The following is an 8,744-nucleotide window of genomic DNA, read 5'->3' as shown; positions in this document are numbered from 1 at the left end:
CTGTTTCCCGCGGCTAGCAGCTTTCCCCTCCTCGGTGAGCCAGGAGGAGCGGCCAGGCTGAGCCAGGGCCTGGGAAATGAGGGATTAGTGCCTCAATTCCTCCCAAAGCCCTTCTTGCAGCTGGGGCTGAGCTGGTCTTCTCGGCCACGGGCATCAACTCGCATGGGATGCTCCTTGCCGGGGCTGTGGTCCCCCCACCGTGGCTCTGAAGCCTCCCTGGGAAACCCCTCTCCTCTCCCTGGTCTGACCCTCATTTTATCCCAGATCAGCACTTTCCCTGCTTCGGCTCTGTCGGACATGAGGCTGTAAATCAGAGCCCAGGCTGGTGTGGCCGGGCTTTGCACAGCCACGGCAGCCGAGGCAGCCAGTGCTTTGGAAGGGTGGGGAGGAATTATCTCGGCAGCAAAGGAATCACCCCCGTGTGTGTTGCTGTTGTTTGCCCTTTCCTGCCCTCTCCGTTACAGTTTCCTGTAGTTTGAACCCATCTCCCCTTGTCCTGTCCCTCTCCAGCATCCTTGTAGCCCCCTGAGGCACTGGAGCTGCTCTCAGGTCTCCCCTTCAGGAACCTTCTCTTCTCCAGGCTGCCCCAGCCCAGCTCTCTCAGCCTGGCTCCAGAGCAGAGCTGCTCCAGCCCTCGCAGCATCTCCGTGGCCTCCTCTGGCCCCTCTCCAGCAGCTCCACGTCCTTCTGACACACATCTGACGACAGATGCGCGTGTCCTGCCAGAGGTGCATCCGTGCACCATCCACCCCTCTCTGCTCCCGTTGTGCTCATGAAGAAACAGGTCTGCTCCAGGCCTGCTGCACAATACAAAATACAAGTGATACCTGCTTCATTCTGCATGTCCAGGGCTGCAAAACACGTGCTGTAGCTGGATTTCTTGCGCTTGCTTTCACCCCTGCGGTCCCTTACCTGGCAGATGGAGCGTGTAAGACACACCCTGCAATGCTCTCACATGGAGCTGCAGAGGATTTATAAGATCAGTACGTGACTGACAGATAAGGGACTCCCACAGAGCAAAGACGAGAGCGGGGGGAACCAGAAAGCTGAATGCTTGGACTCGAGTCAAGGAATTTGCAGCCCCTCTTGTTCAGGCAGGTTCTAGGAGAGAATTTGCCAAGTCAACCAAACACCAGCAAAATGCTCCTTGACAAAGGGTTGGGGCAGAGATGGGCTTATAAAAACCAGCCCCCGAAAGCCCCGTGTCCCACCCTGGTATTTATGAGATGCACACGGAGGGTGTTGATAGCAGAGGCGTTTTTGTAAGTCAATAGAAGGGAAAAAGAGCTTGCACTTGGTGAGGAGGGGTGGTGGCTCCGAGCGCGGCGAGGGCAATGATGGAGATCATTCCATTGTTTGAAGATTTCCATAACTCACTGTGCTTAAGCACATAAAAATGTAGACATTCTGGCAATAAAGTTTGGGTAATTTTTGAGTAGGAATCAAAAATCTCTCCCTTGTGCTCCCACCCCACTTCTGCCTTTTGTTGTTGCTGCAGGCAGCGCCCCCCCCCCCCCAAACTCCACCCCATGGCCTCATGGATGGAAAAATGTCCTCAACAGAAACCTCCCAGCTTTGCGTTTTCCCATCTGCAGCATCCGTGCCCAGCCCCGGTGCTCCTGCGGGTGTCACAGCCTGGCCTGGCCCGCAGCTCTCACATGCAGGCATGGGGAAGCTGAGAATCATAGAGACAGAATGGTTTGGGTTGGAAGGGACCTTAAAGCTCATCCAGTTCCAACCCATGCCATGAGCAGGGACACCTTCCACTAGAGCAGCTTGCTCAGAACCACATCCTGCCTGGCCTGGAATGTCTTCAGGGATGGAGCATCCATCACCTCTCTGGGCAACCTGTGCCAGTGCCTCACCACCCTCATTGTAAAGAAAGCCTGGCCTGTCACAGGTTACTGTGAGCACGGTGGCAGCAGCAGCACCAGCGCTGGGTTTCCGCTCCCACGATGCAGGTCCCTGCAGCACCCTGGGGTGCTGCCAGCTAACACTGCAGTCAGCAGCTCATCAAGCTCTGACAGCCCGGTGATGGCCGCTTCTGCCGACCTCTTGTACTCGCCAGATGGAAAGTTTTCCACCAAAAAGCTGGGTGATTGGTTCTGCACTGTCCTAGGGATGGGCAGGCTCCCTGGGGGCTTGGTGCCTGGAGGTCCCCCTACCAGTGCGAGCTCTGGTGTGGGCTCTCCTGCACCAGCCATGTCCTTCCAGCTGGTTCCATGAAGTATTGAGTCCAAATATTTTCCAGGAAGAACAAATTTGAGTGAATCCCCCCCATTGTTTTTTCCTATGGGAAACCAACCTCTTGGTGGGCAGGGATGTTGCCTGACTGCTCCCGGTCCCTCCTGGGCTGCACAAGCAGAGGTACCCATGACTGGCACAGGGGCTCTGCATCCCTGTGCGCATCACCCGAGCTGCAGTTCCTGCCCTGGTGCTGGGCTGCTCAGGGTGTGTTATACAGACCAAGGCTTCCAAACAATGTGTGACTGAGAACAAACGCCACCTCCACCCAGTGCTGGTGTGTGTGTTAGTGCTGATCATGACTGACATTACAAGAACCAGATGATGGCAGAGCCAGGAATGTGCTCCCCCGTTAGTCACTTCAGATAAATAAAGTCATCTGTTTCAGCACTATGAGGCCTTCTGAGATGAGCCTGGAGCAGCAGCACAAAGCTGCAGGAACCTGGGCTGGATGCGAGGCAGGAGCTTGAAGGGCCATGGTTGATGCACACACGCATTGTGTCGCTGTTACCTTGTCTTGCACCATGCTTTTAGCCTGCTCCAAGGATGAAAAAGCCACAGAGACTTCAGCAGTGGAATGGGGCAGGTGCTGGCGGTGCGGAGCTGGATGCTCCACCTGAATCACATCTCTCCTGTGGCCCATCACTGCTGCACTTGTGCCTGGGTTTTTTTTCCTTTCCCTCTTTCCCATTTTCCTTTCTTTTCTTTCTTTTTTTCCCAGTGAATAACTTTATTTCCCACTTTGATGCTTTCCAGACTCCCCTGGGAGCCTGCCTGCCAGGAGGAGGAATGGCACAAGAGGAAATACATCTTCACAGCCTCTGGAGAGGAGAGGACTGGAATCTGAGCCCATAAACAGCTTTGCTGCGCAGTGAGCAAAGGCAGAGCAGGTTGTGCTCTGGAGAGTGTAACCCCACCTCTGCTGCTCCTCTTCTGAATGAAGGAATATGTAAGAGAAGTGGAGCCTGTTTGTTTGTCCCAAATCTGCAACTCCCAGAGCACGAGAGCATTCTTCCATGTCTGGAATTGCCAGGATAACCCAATGCCTTTATCATGGCCAACACTGCAATGACAACAGTGGCAGAGCCGGGCAAGGAAGCTCCTGCAGCCTGCAGCCTGCACCGTCCTGCCCCAATACAACTTTTATCCCTTCCCCTTTTCTTTCCGACTCACTGAGCAACAACTGTCATGTTTATACTCTCCCCCCCAGCCCTGCTCTACCTCAAGGATTAAGCTTTCATCCTTCGTGATGAGCTTCTCCCCCGGGCAACTTTTTCCACGAAGAAAAAGGAATTTCTGGGATTTTGCTTTTAAGAGATTATGTTACTGAGCATGTGTGTGTTTGTGCTGCGGTGAGGAGCTTTCCCACACACACACGAGTGATTTGTCACATCCTGAGGCAACGCGGTGAACAGGGCGGCTCTGGTGCTTTGGGGATGCAGGTCCCAGCAGCTCATGGCCCTTCCTCCTCTGGCATCCTGTATCCTCCTCTCCCCCAAGACAGTGCTGGTGGCAGGGCATCTATGAGGGCATCCGTGGCCCTGGGACCAGGGGGGTCCTACCACTGTGCTGAAGCTGGGTGATCCCTCTGGGATGGGGATACAGGGTGGGAATCGCTGGGAATGGGGGCAGGGAATGGGTTCACTGTTTCAGGGTCGCTGCTGTGATCACAGAACCACCAAATACCAGTGCTTTGTGCATGAGGCTGAGCTGCTGTGACTTGGTGGTTGTCCCCATCCCCAGCACCGTTGTGATGCTCCCGGAGGGCTCATGCAGAGCAGGGACCCACCTTCTTCTCCTGTGGGGCAAGCATTGACCTCGCTGTGCTCTCGCCCATACTTACATGAAACCTCAGCTACTTACAAGGAGCTTATACCACGCCTGGAGGCTTGGCGCTGAAAACTTTTGGCTGTACGGTAACTGTTGAACAAGGTCGTGCTTTCGTTGGCAACAGCTCTTGTTATTAAACCCTTTTCGGGAGCTCATCTAAGCCCAACAAATTAACATAAGGGAAACGCCAGAGCTAGTGTCAACCGACCAAAATAACCCAAACCTGTAGTTACAACAGGGAAGACATAAACACAGCCCGGGGAGAAGAAGTGCTGCGTGTTTAGCTTCAGCGTCTGAGCCGCTGCTGCTTAGAGAGCAGGCAGTTTTGCTAGGGAAGTGATGTGCAGCCTGGGGGACCGCTCTGGGGACACCCAGGGCTTGGCTGCACCCTGGGCATGGGGAGAAGAGGAGCAGGACCCCAGGACCCCCTGAGAGCTGTGAGATCCCACCCCCGTTCACAGCCCCCGGGAGCCCCCGGGGTGCTGCAGCCTTGGGGAGCCGGGGTAGAGCCCGCGTCGGCCGCAACCGGACCTCCCCACCCAGCGCCGCAGAGCAGCGGCTTCACCCGGTGACTCACGGCTGAGTCAGCCCCTGCTCAGCCTCCGGGCCTTAAATACCGCTTGCGCTGGGGGACGGCAGGGAGATGTGGTCCTGGAGTGGTGAGAGGCTTCCCCAGTGCTCCAGCTGCAGCCGTTACCTGCAATGATGAAGCTGCAGTGACTGGGGATCGCTTACACTGGATGCTCAAGTGTGGCCCCGCTGCCGGAGCAGCTGCCGTGACCCTACTGCTGGGAAATGAAACAACTACAGCTTCCCATTGCTCCTTGACAAGTTGTTCTCCACTGTCCTTTAGAAGTCAGTAAATACAAGTGGATGGCTCTGCAGAGCTCAGAGGCAAACGGGAAAGTACATTGAGGAAAGGCTCTGAAAGGCATCAGCAGGCCAGTAACATGCAGCCTGCAGATCCGCTCCCCAAACCAGGCACAACAGTAGGTCTGTATCACACATGCAGACACACACTCCTGTGGGTATTAAAGAGCCTAAATCTGATTAAAGCCTTTCTATCCCCACCAGTGGTCAATTCCAGAAACCAGCTCACCCAGGAGGCCAAATTCATTTCATCCCTGAAGTCTAATTAAAGCCATTAGTGTATTCCTTGTCTTTCTGATAAGATCAAAGCATTCCAAGAGCCAGTCATTACCTTATTTTCAAGACAATTATACATCGTACAGCATCGATTTATTCTGCCTCCAGCTGTATGCATTTATCTCCGTCTATCATCAGGTAATCGGTACCATCAGACAGTGCTTGCTGTGATGGGTTTCTTTTTCATCCTCGACTGCAAATCACCATCTGAGGCAGCGCCGGGTGTCCAGACCCCAATGGTCATGGTGGGACACGGGGTATGTCCAGGCTGCTGTGGTGGTGCCCAGCAATGACCTGCTCCTACAGAACCAGTCATAGAATCAACTAGGTTGGAAAAGACCTTTAAGATCATCAAGTCCACCACTAAACCACGTTGCAGCACACACCGGGGCTATGGAGATGTTCCTACAACACACTGGGGCTATGGAAATGCTCCAGCAGCACACGCTGGGGCTATGAAGTCAGGATAGCCACCCCCCAGACTGCTGATCCTAGGTCCCTTCATCCTTGCTGTCCAGCCATGGTTTCGGGCAGGGCTGTGGCTCTGCAGGGCCACAAAGGTTGCCTTTGCAATGGGGACCCATCACTGACCGAAGACCCATCCCGGCACTGCTGTGGCTCAGCGGGACCGCAGGCTCAGCACCACTGGGGCCGGGCAGGGCAGCGAGCATGGGGGTGCTTTCCCCTCACATAAACACATTCCCAGCAGCTCACGGCCCCTGCAAGAGCAGAGCTGTGAATTTTCATCTCTCAGCTAATCAACTCGCCTGCTAGTCCAAACTTGTCAGGAGCTTTATCCCTGCCCTGCCAGCCTCCTCCCGGCCCACGGGTGACAGGAGACGTTCCCATCCCTCCCTGACACACATCCAGCTGCTACAAAAACAAACATCCTCCCGATGGCCATTCCTCCCCGTCAAACCGCCCTGACCCCGGTCCCCGCGGGCAGCCCCTGCAATAACATCTGCACTGCGCCCATGCCCAGCCCGAGACACAGCCCGTAAAGGGCCGTGTTTATGGAGGGGACGGCAGAGCCGTGCCCCTGCCCAAGATGGGGTTTATTAATCGCTGCTCTCCCTATTCCTCCATGACAAAGCATTAATCACCGGCTGAGGCTGCCTCTGAGGCTCCTGCAGACAAGAGGCAGCTGTGGCCCCGCTGCGCCCAGCAGGACGATGGGCTGCCCCAGGCTGTGCTTTCGGGAGGCTCAGCAGGCTCTGGACAAGCTTCACACCAAGAAGCAACCATAAACCCGCCTGGGACCTACTGGTCCTGTGCCCTGCTCGCTCATGGCTATGCCATGTGTTGGTCTTGGCTCATTTGGTCACCGTGCCACATTGCAGTAAATGCCGCCAGCGCTGTGCTCCTGCATGGCCATGGGCAGCTCTGGCTCCAGGACACCCTGGAGAGCATCCTCCAAGTCAGCAGGATTGATTTAGGGATTGCAGCCCCATGCACCGGGTTACATTTCACCCTTTCTAGGACCCAGCTGCAGATGCTGATGGCAGCAGATCCATCCCTGGGCTGGGTGAGGGGGAGATGGGGAGCACCGGGCACTGCTGGACAGTGTGGGGGTTCCTGGGGGGTCTGCTTGCGGCATGTGGGTGCATGGTGAGCTTGTGCCCAGGCCCAGTGAACATGCTGCTCCTCCAGCTCTTTGCGAGCAGCACACAGAGCTACTTCTTTAACACGTAAACAGCTCTTGGACTCCACAAGAAGCAAATTCCCCTCTCGCCTTCATAGCAGGATGAAAAACATCAGAATCAGCTCTTCAGCTGGATTCATTCTTCCATGCAGTGCTCTGAAGCCATTCATCCCATGGGAGGGAGCCCTGCCTGACCTGAGACCTGCCTGGCCCAGGAGAAGCAGGACCAGAGCATCAGCCTGCATCCAGCCTCAGCTTCAGCTTCCAAAGCATCACCCGGGCATGTCCCCTATGTCCCCACATGGAGCTGGACACCCACCGATTCCTATTTAGCTGAACCAAATTCGGGTTGTGCAGCCACACACACTGGTTTTACAAAGGCAGTTTGCAATCCTGAGGGTGCAGGACAGGAGCTGCCTGTGACCATGGAGCAGGTACAGACACACAGGAGGATCTGGCACCAGGAAACACCCACCAGCAGGATGCACAAACTGGCAGCAGAGGACTGAAACCCAGGCCTGTGGCAATTTCACCTCCAAATCCAGCCCTGTGTTTGCTGCTTTCTCTGTCCTCATCCCAAAGGAGATGATTGCCCCCAAGCCAACTTCCCCAGCCCCTTTAACCTGTTGCTCCTGCTGCTTCAGTGGGCTATTGCCCATGGCTGGAAGCTGATGGACAGTGAAGCGGTGGGGGTGACTGCAGCGCCTGGACGGCTCCCAGGGGTTATCAGCAGCGGTGGCTGAGGCTGAAGCAGCAGGGCAGGAGCGCGGGGTGAGCAGCCCTCAGCTTCTCGGCCTGTTTGCTTTTGCTAAACCTGCACCATGAAAGCTTTTCACAACAACACTCAGTGCTTGAAGCCTTCCTTGGCTGCATGCGTCCAGCGGAGGGTGAGAGCCAGGCCTGGCTCGCGGGCTGGATTGTGCAAATAAACCACAGGCACCAAGGCCAGGATGCTCCAGGGTGAACACACACCAAGGCACCAGCTCTTTCTCTTAGCAGAATGTGAGTTGGAGGGGCTGGGCACAGCCATGCTTCCCAAGGGATGCTCCCCGGAGCTGCAGTTACACAAAATGCTCACCCCAACCCTGCTCTCACCGCCTCCTGACAGAGCCTCACCAGTACCCACATCCCCCAATACCCCACTGCAGACCCCTGCATGGTTTCTCTCCCCAGCAATGCAGTTCATTGCCCCACTGCTGCTCCAGGGTTTTGCTCACCTCTGTGTGTTTCTCACCTCTAAGATGCTCTGGAGCGGCATGGCCTGCCCCACAGATGTCTGTGCATGGGCTGCTGCCTGCCTCTGGGGAGAGCTATGGACACATGGCTGCCCCAAGCATATGTGAGCTGGGCCTGAACAAATCCATCCCTGTTTTGACAATTAACTTGGCAAACCAAAGCGTGGGGTGCCTGATAGAACTTGACTGTTTTGCTGAGCCAATTCAGTTACAATTTCTCTGGGTGTTTCTGTGGTTAATCTGCTAACAGGGGAACCACTGAGCACCAAGGGCAGGAGTGGTACACAGCACCCCTTGCACCCTTGTGTCCCCAGCAGCACAGGCTCTGCTCTGTGCTATTCCAGCTCTGCTTGCAGGAGCTTGCAGCCAGGACAGGAAGGTCGGGCACCTTGGCAGGACTTGCCATGTATGGCCAGGAGCTGTCCTGGGGTACCAGCACATTTTCTTAGGGTAGAGACTGGGTGCCAGCATCTTCCTCCAGGGCTGGGAACACTGTTAATACCAGGTTGGACACAGGGGCTTGGAGCAAGCTGCTCCAGTGGAAGGGGTCCCTGCCCGTGGCAGGGGTTGGAGCTGGAGGAGCTTTAAGGTCCCTTCAGCCCAAAGCAGGCCCTGACTCTGCGGGTGCTGCAGCAGCTGCCGGGTCA

The sequence above is a fragment of the Psittacula echo genome, assembly GCF_963264785.1.
Source record: "Psittacula echo genome assembly, chromosome: 22".
NCBI lineage: Eukaryota > Metazoa > Chordata > Aves > Psittaciformes > Psittacidae > Psittacula > Psittacula echo.
The sequence above is the reverse complement of the archived record's forward strand: the minus strand, read 5'-3'. Positions refer to the sequence as shown.